The 17,710-nt window shown below is 45.0% G+C and overlaps 4 non-coding genes across 4 annotated transcripts; all 4 read left to right on the forward strand.

Moving 5' to 3' along the window:
• The first annotated feature begins 1,511 nt into the window (after window positions 1–1,511).
• On the forward strand, window positions 1,512–1,584 carry trnak-cuu (transfer RNA lysine (anticodon CUU)). Its single transcript has one exon. It is a non-coding gene; the product is annotated as a tRNA-Lys (tRNA).
• A 2,307-nt stretch (window positions 1,585–3,891) lies between these two features.
• Window positions 3,892–3,963, forward strand: trnae-uuc (transfer RNA glutamic acid (anticodon UUC)). Its single transcript has one exon. It is a non-coding gene; the product is annotated as a tRNA-Glu (tRNA).
• A 2,649-nt stretch (window positions 3,964–6,612) lies between these two features.
• On the forward strand, window positions 6,613–6,685 carry trnak-cuu (transfer RNA lysine (anticodon CUU)). The gene has a single exon. It is a non-coding gene; the product is annotated as a tRNA-Lys (tRNA).
• A 1,926-nt stretch (window positions 6,686–8,611) lies between these two features.
• On the forward strand, window positions 8,612–8,684 carry trnak-cuu (transfer RNA lysine (anticodon CUU)). The gene has a single exon. It is a non-coding gene; the product is annotated as a tRNA-Lys (tRNA).
• The last annotated feature ends 9,026 nt before the right edge of the window (window positions 8,685–17,710 follow it).

The following is a 17,710-nucleotide window of genomic DNA, read 5'->3' on the forward strand; positions in this document are numbered from 1 at the left end:
AATCTGGGGAAGAGAATTCCAAAGATTCACCACTTTCTGTGTGAAGAAATGTCTTCTCTCAGTCCTGAATGGCCTAACCTTTATCCTGAGGCTGTGTCCGCTAGTTCTAGACTCCCCAGCCAAGGGAATCATTCTCCCAGCATCCAACCGATCAAACCGTGTAATAAGTTTGCATGCTTCATGAGATCCCCTCTCAATCTTCCGAATTCAAGAGATTACAGGCCCAGTTTACTCAATCTCTTAACACAACCGCTTCCCCGAGGCGTGGCTAGTTCTGGAGCACACGCTTTTAGTGCTGCAGACGGAGTGTTGTCGGAGCTCATTGCATTTGCTGTAACTAATCAGCTCAGCTGTTTCTTAATATCGCTTGGAATTAATCGAATTGAATGAAGTCTGGCTTCTCTCAGGATGGTTACAGACACTTCAGCTTTGTCTTTTGTATTCATCCATCTTTTCTGTTTATTTACTCTATCTAATCGTTTTCTTGATTTTAAAACCCTCTGTCAAATTTCCTCTTAGCCGTCTATGCTCTAAGGAGAACAGCTCCAACTTCTCTGGTCTATCCACGTAACGGCAATCGTTCATCACTGGAACCAATGAAGTGCAAGTGCATCAATGATTTGTTCGCCCCGCACCGAGAGAGACAACATCCAGAGAAAACACAGGAGGAAATCGATTTCAAGTGGATGCCTACCCGCACTTGGTGCCGAGCTTTCGCGAACACGTCTGTTCTGTTCTCATGTAAAAAATATAATTTTGTCCGAACAGTTTGCCTGGCGCGAAAGGATCTGAATTGCAAAGGAGCAGGCATGAAAAGCTGCGTTGCTGTGCTTGCTGACAGGAGATTGCTGCAGCTTTTCTGGTAGTCTAGTGGTTAGGATTCAGGCACTTTTACCGCCGCGGCCCGGGTTCGATTCCCGGTGAGGAAACAGTGCGTTTTGGGGCTGTTTGAATTGCCACCATACAACGCTGAAATAGCTCAGTTAGGGAGATCGATTAGATTTGAACACGCAGACTTTTTGATCTGGAGTCAGATGCGCTACCGTTGCACCATGAGGTCCACATCATAACCAGGGATGTTCGTAGTTCCACAAACACTGTTTCATTCCTCCTGCCTTCTCCTGATTCCTCAGTGTCATGCACAGAAGCGCCTGATGGCCTCATTTGTTTAAAGTAACAAGCAGACACAAACACAGGTAATTCGTTCAAAATCTACCCGCAGGTGGCCACATACACAATAAACAGAGCCAGAGAGACAGACAGAATCGGGAATCTCCGGGAAATAGACAAGCGATATTGACAAGGACTAAAGCGATTTGTGATCAGAAATTTGCCTGAACCCCTGTGGTTAATGAAAGGGATTTTGCTGCTTGAGTTCCTTTTACGCCTTGTGCTTCTGGAGAACTTGTTTCGTAGTTTGCAGAAACGCGGCTCAGACATGCTGTTGTGACCGGGCCGGAGCCAAAAGGTTCCTGACTGCAATCAGTGACAAGGCAATGTTGCTGCAACAGGCCCGGCTAGCTCAGTCGGTAGAGCATGAGACTCTTAATCTCAGGGTCGTGGGTTCGAGCCCCACGTTGGGCGGTAGTTATTTTGTTAAACTTTTATGTTGCTTTCAAAGCGTCATTAATTAAGCGATATCCTTGTTTTGCACAATGAAAGAAATGCGAACTGAGAAAATACTGCAGATGCTGGAAATATGAATTGAAACAGAAAATGCTGGAGATACTCAGCAGGTCAGGCAGCATCTGCGAAGAGAGAAACAGAGGTAACGTTTCAGGTCGATAACCTTTCGTCAGAACTATAAAAAAAAAGGTAATGGAACCGATTTTTAAGCAGTGCAGGGGATTCAATGAGATCATGGCTGATCTCCTGCCTCAATTCCACTCACCGGCCCTACCGCCATATACATAGATACATAGAAGATAGGAGCAGGAGTAGGCCATTCGGCCCTTCGTGCCTGCTCCGCCATTCGATGAGATCATGGCTGATCCTTTAATTCAGTATCCCGTCCCCGCCTTCTCTCCGTAACCCTTAACCCCTTTTGCCCGTAGAAATATATCTAATTCCCTCTTAAATATATTTAATGAGCTGGCGTACACTGCCCTCTGTGGCAATGAGTTCCACAGGTTCACCACTCTCTGAGTGAAGAAATTCCCCCTCATCTCTGTCCTAAATGGTTTAGCCCTTATCCTTAAATTATGTCCTCTAGTTCTGTTCTCACCCGCCAAGGGAAACATTCCTTCTGCATCCAGTCTGTCTAGACCTGTCAGAATTTTATACACTTCTATGAGGTCCCCTCTCAATCTTCTAAACTCCAGTGTGTACATCCCTAAACTACATAGTCTCTCCTCATAGGTCATTCCCGCCATTCCTGGTATCAGCCTGGTGAATCGCCGCTGCACCCCCTCCATGGCAAGAACATCCTTCCTCAGATGAGGCGACCAAAACTGTACACAGTACTCGAGGTGTGGTCTCACCAGTGCCCTGTACAGCTGCAGCAAGGTATCCCTGTTCCTGTATTCTAACCCTTTTGCTATGAAGGCCAGCATACCGTTTGCCTTCTTGACCGCCTGTTGCACCTGCATGCTCGCCTTCAGTGACTGGTGTACAAGAACACCCAGGTCTCTCTGTACTTCCCCCTCTCCCAATCTATTGCCATTTAAATAATAATTTGCCCTCCCGTTCCTGCACCCAAGGTGGATAACTTCGCACTTGTCCACATTATAGTGCATCTGCCATTTATCCGCCCAATCGCCCAGTCTGTCCAAATCGCTCTGGAGCTTCCTGGTCTCTTCCTCTGAGCCCACCCCCCCTCCTAGTTTAGTGTCGTCTGCAAATTTGGAAATGCTGCATCCGACTCCCTGATCCAGGTCATTAATGTAAATTGTGAACAGCTGGGGGCCCAGGACAGATCCCTGTGGTACCCCACTTGTTACTGCCTGCCATTCAGAAAATATCCCTTGATGCCCTTACCAGTCAGAAATCTACCCACTTCTGTTTTGAATATACCCAATAACTGAGCCTCCACAGCACTCTGAGGAAGAGAATTCCAAAGATTCACCACTTTCTGTGCGAAGAAATGTCTTCTCTCAGTCCTGAATGGCCTAACCTTTATCCTGAGGCTGTGTCCGCTGGTTCTAGACTCCCCAGCCAAGGGAATCATTCTCCCAGCATCCAACCGATCAAACCGTGTAATAATTTTGCATGCTTCATGAGATCCCCTCTCATTCTTCCGAATTCCAGAGATTACAGGCCTAGTTTACTCAATCTCTTAACACAACCGCTTCCCCGAGGCGTGGCTAGTTCTGGAGCACACGCTTTTAGTGCTGCAGACGGAGTGTTGTCGGAGCTCATTGCATTTGCTGTAACTAATCAGCTCAGCTGTTTCTTAATATCGCTTGGAATTAATCGAATTGAATGAAGTCTGGCTTCTCTCAGGATGGTTACAGACACTTCAGCTTTGTCTTTTGTATTCATCCATCTTTTCTGTTTATTTACTCTATCTAATCGTTTTCTTGATTTTAAAACCCTCTGTCAAATTTCCTCTTAGCCGTCTATGCTCTAAGGAGAACAGCTCCAACTTCTCTGGTCTATCCACGTAACGGCAATCGTTCATCACTGGAACCAATGAAGTACAAATGCATCAATGATTTTTCGCCCCGCACCGAGAGAGACAACATCCAGAGAAAAACACAGGAGGAAATCGATTTCAAGTGGATGCCTACCCGCACTTGGTGCCGAGCTTTCGCGAACACGTCTGTTTTGTTCTCATGTAAAAAATATAATTTTGTCCGAACAGTTTGCCTGGCGCGAAAGAAACTGAATTGCAAAGGAGCAGGCAATGAAAGCTGCGTTGATGTGCTTGCTGCCAGGAGGCTGGCAGCAGCTTCCCTGGTGGTCTAGTGGTTAGGATTCGGCGCTTTCACCGCCGTGGCCTGGGTTCGATTCCCGGTCAGGGAACAGTGCGTTTTGGGGCTGTTTGAATTGCCACCATGCAACGCACCCTTACGGAGCAATGCTCCGCCCCTGATTCAACTTTCCACACCACTGCTCAACATCACTCTTCATACAGCGATACAAAATATACATCCTTGATTTCTGTAAAATGCGTGCTGTTTCAAAGTCAGCAGGAATTGATTTCTATCAAATTTACACTGGCTGACTTTAAATGTTGCCAACATTTAACTGCAGCTCTCAGTGTCAGGGCAGTCACGGTTTTCATCAGTCTTCCGTGTATCTTCTTGCCCACTGCACCTCCCAACAAACTTAGCTTATCACAGGCACGGCTATCGATTAATTCATTGCCAGTGTGAAAAATGCAAATTTTGAAACATACAAACGTGTGCAAGCCTGTAATCAGAGAGTCCGTGGCCCGTGATAACTTGAGCATTAAGATGTTCATTAGCCCTTCCTGTATTACTCAGTAGCCCACTGCGTGAGGAACTAAGAACCACGGGCATTTTCACTTCTGTGTCGGGCTCAGCACCATGCCTGAAGATTGAACTTGATTTGGCTCGTGATCAGTGCGGCTCAGTGAGACTTCGGCCCGTCTCTCCCTTCACAACCCATCAGTGTGGAGAAAAGAACAGGGAATTTTACACATGTGTTGTGCTCTGTAACTTTATTTGAACATGTCATTGCATTTCACGCTGTGTCCAACACAGTGAGGTCCCCCGTGCTGTGTCAGCATTGTATCTTTATCAACACTGCAGCTTTAGATAAACACAACCTGAGCTCCGAGATCTGGTCGGGTAACATTGCCCGAAGTGAGGAATGAGCGAGAGGGGCAATTCCACCCGGGGATAGAAAAACCTCCAAAAGAACAACAGTATACTGCTTTTGATGTGAAGCCGAAAAAGCTCAGTTGGGAGAGCGTTAGACTGAAGATCTAAAGGTCCCGGGTTTCGGTAGGTTTTAGTTACTTTCTGTCTCCTTCACTACAAGAGGAGTGAATGAGGAGAAATTTTACGCTCCTGATGCCGCGCTTCCCAAACGAATGGGAGTGAAACCACATCGGACATGCTGGATCCGGCTCCAACCGTCCGCTGCAGGTGCGAATCCAGTCGGGGTCCCGCCGTCTGCTCTTATACCGGAGCAGTGTTTGTGGGAGGGGCTGTGGTGCGATAATAAATTTTAGAATGAGGTTTGTTAGACCATAGAGCTGTCTTTCTTTTAGTTTCGATTTACACTCTGCCCAGTTGTATATACGAACAGTTAACAATGTTTAACCGATGTGGTGTGTTCAATGATTGTGCAGTAACTCGGTCACCCAGTGTGAGGCTGAAAGACAATCACGCAGCCTGGGTTCGAGCCTGGCCAACAAGAGCATTGTGGCCGGTTAGCCCAGTTGGTGAAAGCCTGGTGTTAATAACGACAAGGTCGCGAGTTTGATCCCCGTACTGGCCATCAGGATGTTTTTATAATTTTACACTTTTCCTGCACATTTCAAATACAAACTTTATAAGGAAGCCAATGCACACAGACTCACGGGGGATTTATTTGGATTAACATCCATTGCACCTTTGCCACCGGGGCTGAGAGACACATCTTTCTGTTTATTTGTCTTTCTGGGTTTGCTGTTGAACGTTGAACAGGCGGCCTGTTCCCGATAAGGGTAACAGGAAGGTAATAGACAGACAGAGCAGCTCTGACCCCGCGAGATGGGCAAAAGGCTTCAGTTCAGGACAAATGCATCAATGAAATGTTCGCCGGCACCGAGAGAGACAACATCCAGAGAAAACCACTGAAGGAAATCGATTTCAAGTGGATGCCTACCCGCACTTGGTGCCGTGCTTTCGCGAACACGTCTTTTGTGTTCTCATGTTAAAAATATCATTTTGTCCGAACAGTTTGCTTGGCGTGAATGGATCTGAATTGCAAAGGAGCAGGCAGGAAACACTGCGTTGCTGTGCTTGCTGACAGGAGACTTGCTGCAGCTTTTCTGGTAGTCTAGTGGTTAGGATTCAGGCACTTTTACCGCCGCGGCCCGGGTTCGATTCCCGGTGAGGAAACAGTGCGTTTTGGGGCTGTTTGAATTGCCACCATACAACGCTGAAATAGCTCAGTGAGGGAGATCGATTAGATTTGAACACGCAGACTTTTTGATCTGGTGTCAGATGCGCTACCATTGCACCATGAGGTCCACATCATAACCAGGAGTGTTCGTAGTTTTTATATATACTCGTTCCACAAACACTGTTTCATTCCTCCTGCCTTCTCCTGATTCCTCAGTGTCATGCACAGAAGCGCCTGATGCCCTCATTTGTTTAAAGTAACAAGCAGACACAAACACAGGTAATTCGTTCAAAATCTACCCGCAGGTGGCCACATACACAATAAACAGAGCCAGAGAGACAGACAGAATCGGGAATCTCCGGGAAATAGACAAGCGATATTGACAAGGACTAAAGCGATTTGTGATCAGAAATTTGCCTGAACCCCTGTGGTTAATGAAAGGGATTTTGCTGCTTGAGTTCCTTTTACGCCTTGTGCTTCTGGAGGACTTGTTTCGTAGTTTGCAGAAACGCGGCTCAGACATGCTGTTGTGACCGGGCCGGAGCCAAAAGGTTCCTGACTGCAATCAGTGACAAGGCAATGTTGCTGCAACAGGCCCGGCTAGCTCAGTCGGTAGAGCATGAGACTCTTAATCTCAGGGTCGTGGGTTCGAGCCCCACGTTGGGCGGTAGTTATTTTGTTAAACTTTTATGTTGCTTTCAAAGCGTCATTAATTAAGCGATATCCTTGTTTTGCACAATGAAAGAAATGCGAACTGAGAAAATACTGCAGATGCTGGAAATATGAATTGAAACAGAAAATGCTGGAGATACTCAGCAGGTCAGGCAGCATCTGCGAAGAGAGAAACAGAGGTAACGTTTCAGGTCGATAACCTTTCGTCAGAACTATAAAAAAAAAGGTAATGGAACAGATTTTTAAGCAGTGCAGGGGATTCAATGAGATCATGGCTGATCTCCTGCCTCAATTCCACTCACCGGCCCTACCGCCATATCCCTTGATGCCCTTACCAGTCAGAAATCTACCCACTTCTGTTTTGAATATACCCAATAACTGAGCCTCCACAGCACTCTGAGGAAGAGAATTCCAAAGATTCACCACTTTCTGTGCGAAGAAATGTCTTCTCTCAGTCCTGAATGGCCTAACCTTTATCCTGAGGCTGTGTCCGCTGGTTCTAGACTCCCCAGCCAAGGGAATCATTCTCCCAGCATCCAACCGATCAAACCGTGTAATAATTTTGCATGCTTCATGAGATCCCCTCTCATTCTTCCGAATTCAAGAGATTACAGGCCTAGTTTACTCAATCTCTTAACACAACCGCTTCCCCGAGGCGTGGCTAGTTCTGGAGCACACGCTTTTAGTGCTGCAGACGGAGTGTTGTCGGAGCTCATTGCATTTGCTGTAACTAATCAGCTCAGCTGTTTCTTAATATCGCTTGGAATTAATCGAATTGAATGAAGTCTGGCTTCTCTCAGGATGGTTACAGACACTTCAGCTTTGTCTTTTGTATTCATCCATCTTTTCTGTTTATTTACTCTATCTAATCGTTTTCTTGATTTTAAAACCCTCTGTCAAATTTCCTCTTAGCCGTCTATGCTCTAAGGAGAACAGCTCCAACTTCTCTGGTCTATCCACGTAACGGCAATCGTTCATCACTGGAACCAATGAAGTACAAGTGCATCAATGATTTGTTCGCCCCGCACCGAGAGAGACAACATCCAGAGAAAACACAGGAGGAAATCGATTTCAAGTGGATGCCTACCCGCACTTGGTGCCGAGCTTTCGCGAACACGTCTGTTCTGTTCTCATGTAAAAAATATAATTTTGTCCGAACAGTTTGCCTGGCGCGAAAGGATCTGAATTGCAAAGGAGCAGGCATGAAAAGCTGCGTTGCTGTGCTTGCTGACAGGAGACTTGCTGCAGCTTTTCTGGTAGTCTAGTGGTTAGGATTCAGGCACTTTTACCGCCGCGGCCCGGGTTCGATTCCCGGTGAGGAAACAGTGCGTTTTGGGGCTGTTTGAATTGCCACCATACAACGCTGAAATAGCTCAGTTAGGGAGATCGATTAGATTTGAACACGCAGACTTTTTGATCTGGAGTCAGATGCGCTACCGTTGCACCATGAGGTCCACATCATAACCAGGGATGTTCGTAGTTTGTATATATACTCGTTCCACAAACACTGTTTCATTCCTCCTGCATTCTCCTGATTCCTCAGTGTCATGCACAGAAGCGCCTGATGCCCTCATTTGTTTAAAGTAACAAGCAGACACAAACACAGGTAATTCGTTCAAAATCTACCCGCAGGTGGCCACATACACAATAAACAGAGCCAGAGAGACAGACAGAATCGGGAATCTCCGGGAAATAGACAAGCGATATTGACAAGGACTAAAGCGATTTGTGATCAGAAATTTGCCTGAACCCCTGTGGTTAATGAAAGGGATTTTGCTGCTTGAGTTCCTTTTACGCCTTGTGCTTCTGGAGAACTTGTTTCGTAGTTTGCAGAAACGCGGCTCAGACATGCTGTTGTGACCGGGCCGGAGCCAAAAGGTTCCTGACTGCAATCAGTGACAAGGCAATGTTGCTGCAACAGGCCCGGCTAGCTCAGTCGGTAGAGCATGAGACTCTTAATCTCAGGGTCGTGGGTTCGAGCCCCACGTTGGGCGGTAGTTATTTTGTTAAACTTTTATGTTGCTTTCAAAGCGTCATTAATTAAGCGATATCCTTGTTTTGCACAATGAAAGAAATGCGAACTGAGAAAATACTGCAGATGCTGGAAATATGAATTGAAACAGAAAATGCTGGAGATACTCAGCAGGTCAGGCAGCATCTGCGAAGAGAGAAACAGAGGTAACGTTTCAGGTCGATAACCTTTCGTCAGAACTATAAAAAAAAAGGTAATGGAACAGATTTTTAAGCAGTGCAGGGGATTCAATGAGATCATGGCTGATCTCCTGCCTCAATTCCACTCACCGGCCCTACCGCCATATCCCTTGATGCCCTTACCAGTCAGAAATCTACCCACTTCTGTTTTGAATATACCCAATAACTGAGCCTCCACAGCACTCTGAGGAAGAGAATTCCAAAGATTCACCACTTTCTGTGCGAAGAAATGTCTTCTCTCAGTCCTGAATGGCCTAACCTTTATCCTGAGGCTGTGTCCGCTGGTTCTAGACTCCCCAGCCAAGGGAATCATTCTCCCAGCATCCAACCGATCAAACCGTGTAATAATTTTCCATGCTTCATGAGATCCCCTCTCATTCTTCCGAATTCCAGAGATTACAGGCCTAGTTTACTCAATCTCTTAACACAACCGCTTCCCCGAGGCATGGCTAGTTCTGGAGCACACGCTTTTAGTGCTGCAGACGGAGTGTTGTCGGAGCTCATTGCATTTGCTGTAACTAATCAGCTCAGCTGTTTCTTAATATCGCTTGGAATTAATCGAATTGAATGAAGTCTGGCTTCTCTCAGGATGGTTACAGACACTTCAGCTTTGTCTTTTGTATTCATCCATCTTTTCTGTTTATTTACTCTATCTAATCGTTTTCTTGATTTTAAAACCCTCTGTCAAATTTCCTCTTAGCCGTCTATGCTCTAAGGAGAACAGCTCCAGCTTCTCTGGTCTATCCACGTAACGGCAATCGTTTATCACTGGTACCAATGAAGTAAATCTCTTCTGTGCCCTCTTCAAATTCTTCATGTCCTTCTGAAAGTGCGGCGCCCAGAATAGGACTCAATACTCCAGCTGCAGCCCAACTAGTATATTATATTGGCCCACAAATTCCAGAACGGGGCTTGCAGCCCCTTGAGGTCTCAGTTTCACTGGACACGCCCCCATTGTTTCTGTCAAGCTGCTAAGTATTTCTACATGCAAAGCAGCAGTTTTAATAGGTTCTTGGAAGTTTTTTGAAGATTTTGGTAACTTTTATAAACTTTTTAAAATGTTTACATTATTTTGAGTAATCTGAAATAGTTTCAAAGAGAATTAAAGCAATTTAAAGACTTTTAAAAGCCCTAAAAGAATTTTTTTATTTCCATTTATTTATTTAGCAATGTCGTCGTCATACGTGTCTTCACACTGTTCCCTTTGGGGAACTGTATGAAGTGGTGGAAGGATTTATGGCCATGATTAACGCTCATTCCGTGACCGTAACCATCTTTGAACCAACCATTAGGGCGGTTAGTCCTATGGCGGGAGGGTTTTACGGGCTCCCACAAGCTATACAAGGAGGGGGGCCACCCACAACCACGGATGCAAATATCCCACTGGATGTCAACCCAGAATTTAGAGCCGAAGCTCCGACTCCACTTGCCGGGACTGTTTGGAGCAGGGTTCGAAACCCTACCCTGATCTGGCCCAGCGGCGGGGATCCTACCACTATGACAAAGGCCCAATCCAATTAGCAACGTGAATTGGCAGCATAGGGCTCCAGTCACGGGGAGGGAAAAGGCGCAGGAAATGTATGGGTGTCACCTTTTGTGCGGAGTGGGCCTTTTGCGTAGCAGTAAGCATCCCCGCCGCTGGGCCAGAAGGAGTAGGGTTTTGAACCCCACTCCAGACAGTCCCGGCAAGTGGAGTCGGAGCTCCAACTTTAAATTCTGGGTGGACATCCAGCGGGATACTTGCGTCCGTGGGTGTTGGTGGCCCCCCCCCGCCCTCAGATGGGTTGTGGGAGCCCGTAAAACCCTCCCGCCATAGGACTAACCACCCTAATGGCTGGTTCAAAGATGGTTACGGTCACGGAATGAGCGTTAATCACGGCCATAACTCCTTCCACCACTTCATACAGTTCCCCAAAGGGAACAGTGTGAGGATACGTACGATGATGACCTCTTGCGCAACGCACCTCCTTGGGCCCTCAGTCGCAGATGCGAGGGGGCAAGTCGTGCAATTGTTAAATTTTTTATTTTATTGACATGTAAAATGTTGGCCCAGTAATTCCCTTCCAAATGCGCTAGTACGGTCGGGGTACTTACGCATCTGGCCGGATGAAATGCTGGTTTTCAGCATTCACAGTGCATGTGGGGAAAACCGGCATTTCCTGTCCTCTGAACGAAGGGGTTCAGAGGCAGAACGCGTGCGACTGCACAGGCAGCACGTGCACAGTATAATTCGCCGCTTTCATTAATGCTTTCAGTGAGGTCCAGTCATTACAACTTACACATGAAAAAAGCATGGGTACAGTTGCTCCACAGGCTGCGGAGGAAGCTATTTCTTATCGTGGAGCTTCTGAAAGTATGTATGTCTGTATATATTCCTTTGCGTGTTATGTATATATTCCTTTATTTATGTGTATGAATGTATTATTTTATTATGACTTTCAGAGAAAGTAACTTACTGGAAAATCATAATTAAAAACATACATTCATACACATTAGTAAAGGAATATAAAACATACATACATATACGTAAAGGAATATATGTGGACATACATACATAACTCATTCTCACATTCCATTCACACAGCCACAATTGCTCCTTCTACCTACCGTTCTGAAAACCCTTGTAAAAAAAAAAATTAAACTTTTAAACTTACTTAAAATTTCTTAAAATAACTTCCCTCCCTTTCCCAAACAAAAATATTGCATTTCAAAAGCTCCACGATAAAATATATCTTCCTCCGCAGCCAATGAACAACTTTACACTTGCTTTTTTCACGTGTAACTTCTAAGGACTTTCCCTCACGAATTTCATGAATGAAATCCACGAAGTTCACTGCGCAAGCGCTGCCTGTGCAGTCGCACGCGCTCGAGGTCTGGAAATGCCGGCGTTCCCCACATGCGCTGTTCATGCTGAACGCCGGCATTTCCAACGGCCAGAAGCGTGAGTAAGCCGACCGTACTCACGCTTTTGGCCTGGAATTTCTGGCCCAATGGTTATCCACAACTTCATGCCGTTTGGACTTCATGTTTCTTTTTATATAAACAAGGATCACACATGGTTTATTAACAGCGTTCTAAAGCTGTTCTGCCATCTTCAACGAATTGTTCACAAACTCCCCCAGTGATATCTGTCCGTTAACCCTTCTAAAATTATTCAATTTAGCTTGTAATCATATCAACTCACAATTTTCAGCATTGAATTTCATCTAAATGTGTCCGCCCATTACAACAGCCTGTCTATGTCATCATTTTTAAAAATTCTTTCATGGGCTGTGGGCGTCGCTGGAAAGACCAGCATTTATTTTCCATTCCTAATTACCTTTGGGAAGGTGGTGGCAAGCCACCTTCTTCAACCACTGCAGTCCGTGATGTGAAGGTAGTCCCATTGTGCTGTTAGGGATGGAGTTCCAGGATATTAACACAGCGACGACGCAGGACGGTGTGTGACTTGTAGGGGAACTTGGAGGTGGTGCTGTTCCCATGCACCTGCTGCCCTTGTCCTTCTAGGTGGAATAGGTCGCGGGTTTGGGAGGTGCTTCCGAAGAAGCCTTAGCGGTTGCTGCAAAGCATCTTATAGATGGTACACACTGCAGCCACCGTGCACTGGTAGCGGAGGGAGTGAATGTTTAAGATGGTGAATAGGGTGCCAATAAACGAGCTGCTTTGTCCTGGATGGTGTCGAGATTCTTGTGTGTTGTTTGTGCTGCTCTCATCCCGGCAAGTGGAGAGTATTCCATCACACTCCTTGTTTGTCCCTTGTAGATGGTGGAAAGTCTTTGGGGAGTCAGGAGGTGCGACACACGCCGCAGAATACCGACCCTCTGACCTGCTGTTGTTGCTACAGTATTTATGTGGCTGGTACAGTTAAGTTTCTGGTCAATGGTGACCCCCAGGATGCTGATGGTAGGTGATTCAGCGATGGTAATACTGGTATATATCATGGGGCGGTGGTTAGACTCTCGGTTGTTGGAGATAGTAATTGCCTGGCACTTCTGTGGCACGAATGTTACCTGCCACATATCAACCCAATCCTGAATGCCATCCAGGTCATGTTGCATGCGGGCTTGGACTGCTTTCTTATCTGAGAAGTTGTGAATTGCGCTGAACACTGTGCAGTTATCATGAAACATCCCCATTTCTGACATTATCTTGAAGGGAGGGTCATTAATGAAGCAGCTGAAGATGGTTGGGCCTAGGGCACTACCATGAGGAAATCCTGCAATGATGTCCTGGGCTGTGATGATTGACCTTCAATCAACACGAATTGAAGTCTCTTACTATCTTCTTCACTCTTACATATTTCGTATCCTCTGCAATTTTCAAAATTGGGCCTATACCCCCATGTCCATGACGTTAATGTATGCCAAGCACAGCAGTGGTCCGAGTAGTTAACCCGAGGGAACACCAATTTTCACCTCTATACATTACGCAATAACAGCCATTCAACACAACTCGCTGCTTTCTATCCCTTCGCCCCCTTTATATACATGCTGCTACTTCCCCTTTTATTGCATGGGCTTCAAATTTTCTCACATGCCTAATATATGGAGCTTTATCAAAAGATTTGTATTGTCCATATACACAACAGAAAATGCACTGCCCTCACCCACCCTCTCTGTTACCTCAGCAAAACACTCAATACAATATCTCATAAAGCTCTCTTCCGCAAAAAACATTTGATGCGGGGTCAATTGTTAATTTAAAATCTGATATTATTAGATTTCAGTTACCCAAAGTTATCAAGGGATATGGGGCAAAGCCAGATGAATGGAGTTAGGCAATAGATCAGCCGTGATCCCCTTGAATGGCTCGAGGGGCTGAATGGCTACTACTACTGTTGCTATGCTCCTGTGCTCCTAACAGGTTTATTCGGGATCGCCTGCTTATATTTCTGGGTTTATGACAGATTACTAGAATCGACAGACAATATATCTGTGATTATGAGGGCTCATTGAGAACAACTGCCTATATATATATATGGATTAATCGTAATTTACTGTAAACTCCAGCCAAGATATCTGGGTTTATCTGGGTTCACTTGGATTACCAGCTATATTATTGGGTTTGTCGGGATTTACTGGGATCAACAGCCTATATATTTTGCTTTCCAGGGTTTATTAGAATTGCCAGCTTACATGTCCAGTATTTATTGGTAAAATGTTCCTTTGTAACAGCCTCTGTCTGTAGCATAACACATTCTGCTGAGTCTCCGAAATAACCAGCGGCTCAGCATAAGATTTATTTAGGTGCAACCTCCAGAATGATAAATGCTTATTGGGATCAGTGAGTTCTGGATAAAGTATCCCTTAGAGAGCACGGTTCAGTGAACATAAGAACATAAGAAATAGGAGCAGGAGTAGGCCAATCGGCCCCTCGAGCCTGCTCCGCCATTCAATAAGAACATGGCTGATCTGCTCCTAACCGCTAATCTACAATCACAGAACCATCTCCTGAATCTAACAGAATTAGACACACGAAATAGGAGCAGGATCAGGCTACACGGCCTCTGGGCCCGCTCCGCTACCCACAGGGCCATGTCCGATCCGAACCTAGACTCATGTCCAAATTTCTGCCCGCTCCCCGTAACCCTTAATTCCCTTTACTTCTAGGAAACTGTCTATTTCTGTTTTAAATTTATGTAATGATGTAGCTTCTACAGCTTTATGGGGCAGCATATTCCATGGACCTACCACCCTCTGACTGAAGTAGTTCCTCCTCATCTCAGTTTTGAAAGAGCAACCCTTATTCTAAGACTATGCCCCCTAGTTCTAGTTTCGCACATCATCGGGAACATCCTCCCCGCATCCACCCGATCCAACCCATTCACAATCTTATATGTTTCAATAAGATCGCCTCTCATTCTTCCGAACTCCAATGAGTAGAGTCCCAATCTACTCAACCTCTCCTCATATGTCCATCCCCTCATCCCCGGGATTAACCGAGTGAACCTTACTTGTACTGACTCGAGAGCAAGTATGTCTTTTCTTAAGTATGGACACCAAAACTGTATGCAGTATTCCAGGTGCAGTCTCACCAATACCTTGTACAACTGAAGCAATACCTCCCTATTTTTATATTCTATCCCCCTAGCAATGAAAGCCAACATTACATTGGCCTTCTTAATCACTTGCTGCACCTGCATACTAACCTTTTGAGTTTCGTGCACCAGGACCCCCAGATCCCTTTGTACCTCAGTACTTTCCAGTTTCTTGCCATTAAGATAATAACTTGCTCTATGATTTTTCCTGCCGAAGTGCATAACCTCACACTTTCCAGTATTGTATTCCATCTGCAAAATCTCTGCCCACTTATTTTGCCTGTCTATGTCCCCTTGCAGGTTTTTTATGTCCTCCTCACTCTCTACTTTCACTCCCATCTTAGTATCATCTGCAAACTTTGATATGCTGCACTCAGTCCCCTCCTCCAAATCATTAATATAGATTGTAAAGAGTTGGGGATCCAGCACTGACCCCTGCGGAACACCACTAGTTACTGATTGCCAGTCTGAGAATGAACCATTTATCCCAACTCTCTGCCTTCTGTTAGATAGCCAATCCTCTATCCGTGCCAGAATATTACCCCCAATCCCGTGATTTTCTATCTTAAGCAATAATCTTTTGTGTGGCACCTTGTCAAATGCCTTTTGGATGTCTAAATACACTATGTCCACTGGTTCACCTTTATCCACCCTATATGTTACTTCCTCAAAGAACTTCAGCAAATTTGTCAAACATGACTTCCCCCTCATAAAATCATGCTGACTTTGTCCTATTAAATTATGTTTATCCAAATGTCCTGTTACTGTCTCCTTAATAATGGACTCCAAAATTTTACCTCCCACAGATGTTAGGCTAACTATAGTTTCCAGCCTTCTGTCTACTGCCCTTTTTAAATATGGGTGTTACATTAGCAGTTTTCAAGTCTGCCGGGACCTTTGCTGAGTCCAGGGAGTTTTGGAAAATTATTACCAATGCATCCACAATCCCTACCGCCACTTCCCTCAAGACCCTAGGATGTAAGCCATCAGGTCCAGGTGATTTATCCGGCTTGAGTCCCATTAATTTACTGAGTACCACTTCCTTAGTGATTTTGATCGTGTTTAGCTCCTCCCCCCCTATAGCCCCCTGTTTGTCCAGCGTTGGGATATTCTTAGTGTCCTCTACTGTAAAGACTGATACAAAATATTCATTCAGTGTTTTTGCCATCTCCATATTTCCCACAATTAATGTCCCGGTCTTATCCTCTAAGGGACCAACATTTACATTAGCCACCCTTTTTCTTTTTATATAACTATAAAAACTCTTACTATCTGTTTTTATATTGTTTGCTAATTTACTTTCATAATCTATCTTCCCTTTCTTAATCAATCTTTTTGTTATTTTTTGCTGTCTTTTAAAGTTTTCCCAATCCTCTATCCTCCCACTAGATTTGGCTACCTTATATGCCCTTGTTTTTAGTTGAATACTATCCTTAATTTCTTTACTTAGCCACGGATGGCTGTCTTTTCTTTTACACCCTTTTCTTCTCAGTGGAATATATATTTTTTGGAAGTTGTAAAATAACTCCTTAAATGTACACCACTGATCATGTATCGTCTTACCCTTTAATCTATTTTCCCAATCCACTCTACTCAATTCCGCTCTCATACCTTCATAGTCTCCTTTATTCAAGCTTAGCATGCTTGTTTGAGATCCAACCTTCTCACCCTCTAATTGAATATGGAATTCAACCATGTTATGGTCACTCATTCCAAGGGGATCCTTTACTAGGACATTTTTAATTAATCCTGTCTCGTTACACAGGACCAGATCTAAGGTTGCTTGCCCCCTGGTCGGTTCAGTTACATACTGCTCAAGAAACCCATCCCTAATACACTCAATGAACTCATCCTCAAGGCAGCCCTGCCCAAATTTGATTTCTCCAATTAATATGATAGTTAAAATCCCCCATAATTATAGATGCTCCCTTATTACAAGCCTCAACTATTTGCTGATTGATACTCCGTCCAACAGAGTTGCCACAGTTCGGAGGCCTATAGACTACGCCCACTAGTGTTTCTTTCCCCTTATTATTCCTTACCTCCACCCAAACTGTTTCATTGTCCTGATCTTTTGACCCAATATCATTTCTCTGTATTACAGTGATTCCTTCCTTTATTAACATTGCCACCCCACCTCCCCTTCCTTCCTGCCTGTCCTTCCTGATCGTTAAATAACCTGGTATGTTTAATTCCCAGGCATTGTCACCCTGCAGCCATGTTTCTGTAATGGCCACAAGATCATACCCATATGTAGTTATTTGTGCCATTAACACGTCTATTTTGTTACGAATGCTACGTGCATTCAGATAGAGAACTTTCAAAGATGTTTTGTGACACTTAGTTCCTGCTTTTGCCCTTTTTATTACTTTACCTTTTACTCCATACCTTCTGCCCCTTCCTGACATGCTCTGGTTTTTAATTTCCCCACTGCTACCTAAGTCTATGACCTTCTCTGTTGCCATTTGTATTATTTGCTCTCCAGGAACCTCCCCCCCACTAGTTAGTTTAAAGCCTTCTCTACAGCCCTAGTTATATGATCCGCCAGGACTCTAGTCCCAGCACTGGCCAAGTGAAGCCCGTCCCAACGGAACAGCTCCCTCCTGCCCCAGTACTGGTGCCAGTGTCCCAGGAAGCAAAACCCATTTCTCCCACACCAGCCTTTGAGCCACGCATTTAACTCTCTAATTATATTTGTCCTAGCCAAATTCGCTCGTGGCTCAGGTAGTAATCCAGAGATTATTACCCTTGTTGTTCTGCTTTTTAATTTGG

This window comes from Somniosus microcephalus, unplaced genomic scaffold (genome assembly GCF_052327205.1).
Source record: "Somniosus microcephalus isolate GS21.2 unplaced genomic scaffold, FLI_Smic_1.0 unresolved_chr4, whole genome shotgun sequence".
NCBI lineage: Eukaryota > Metazoa > Chordata > Chondrichthyes > Squaliformes > Somniosidae > Somniosus > Somniosus microcephalus.